The sequence below is a fragment of the Lathyrus oleraceus genome, chromosome 5, assembly GCF_024323335.1.
Source record: "Lathyrus oleraceus cultivar Zhongwan6 chromosome 5, CAAS_Psat_ZW6_1.0, whole genome shotgun sequence".
Lineage (NCBI taxonomy): Eukaryota > Viridiplantae > Streptophyta > Magnoliopsida > Fabales > Fabaceae > Lathyrus > Lathyrus oleraceus.
In genome coordinates this window covers 412,057,441-412,059,134 of record NC_066583.1, presented here as the reverse complement: position 1 = coordinate 412,059,134, position 1,694 = coordinate 412,057,441, and positions in this window count along the sequence as shown.

Below are 1,694 nucleotides of genomic sequence, written 5' to 3'. Positions count from 1 at the left end.
AATGATGTCTTAATTGAATCTAAGACACTTCGAGGACACTAGAGGAGTTTCTCTAGAAGAACTGGAATGAGACTCTTCATATTGATGAAGCAGCATCTCAAACAGTAAAGAAAATGAGATTCTCTGTGTCGAAACCAAGTAGTATGTTATACGATAGAATTAAGATATTCCGAATGAGGGAATGATACCTTAATTGAATCTAAGACTCTTCGAGGACACTAGAGCAATAATCTCAAAGAAATCTGAAATGAGACTCTTCATATTGTTGGAGGAACATCTCAAACAACAAAAATGAGATTCTCTGTATCGGGTCGAAGCAGTATCTGATCTGATACAATTAAGACATTCCAGACCAAAGGAATGATGTCTTAATTGAATCTAGGACTCTTCGAGGACACTAGAGCAATATCTCTAGAAGAACTGGAATGAGACTCTTCATATTGATGGAGCAACATCTCAAATAGTAAAGAAAATGAGATTCTCTGTGTCGAATCGAAGCAGTATCTTATACGATAGAATTAAGATATTCTGAACGAGAGAATGATACCTTAATTGAATCTAAGACTCTTCGAGGACACTTGAGTAGTAATCTCAAAGAAGCATTATCTGATCTGATACAATTAAGACATTCCAGACCAAAGGAAGGATGTCTTAATTGAATCTAAGACACTTCGAGGACACTAGAGCAGTTTCTCTAGAAGAACTGGAATGAGACTCTTCATATTGATGAAGCAGCATCTCAAATAGTAAAGAAAATGAGATTCTTTGTGTCGAATCGAAGTAGTATCTTATACGATAGAATTAAGATATTCCGAACGAGGGAATGATACCTTAATTGAATCTAAGACTCTTCGAGGACACTAGAGCAGTAATCTCAAAGAAATCTGAAACGAGACTCTTCATATCGATGAAGTAGCATCTCAAACAACAAAAATGAGATTCTCTGTATCGGGTCGAAGTAGTATCTGATCTGATACAATTAAGATATTCCAGACCAAAGGAATGATGTCTTAATTGAATCTAAGACACTTCGAGGACACTAGAGCAGTTTCTCTAGAAGAACTGGAATGAGACTCTTCATATTGATGAAGCAGCATCTCAAATAGTAAAGAAAATGAGATTCTCTGTGTCGAATCGAAGTAGTATCTTGTACGATAGAATTAAGATATTCCGAATGAGGGAATGATACCTTAATTGAATCTAAGACTCTTCGAGGACACTAGAGCAGTAATCTCAAAGAAATCTGAAATGAGACTCTTCATATTGATGAAGTAGCATCTCAAACAACAAAAATGAGATTCTCTGTATCGGGTCGAAGGAGTGTCTGATCTGATACAATTAAGATATTCCAGACCAAAGGAATGATGTCTTAATTGAATCTAAGACACTTCTAGGACACTAGAGGAGTTTCTCTAGAAGAACTGGAATGAGACTCTTCATATTGATGAAGCAGCATCTCAAATAGTAAAGAAAATGAGATTCTCTGTGTTGAATCGAAGTAGTATCTTATACGATAGAATTAAGATATTTCGACCGAGGGAATGATACCTTAATTTAATCTAAGACTCTTCGAGGACACTAGAGCAGTAATCTTAAAGAAATCTGAAATGAGACTCTTCATATTGATGAAGCAGCATCTCAAACAACAAAAATGAGATTCTCTGTATCGGGTCGAAGCAGTATTTGATCTGATA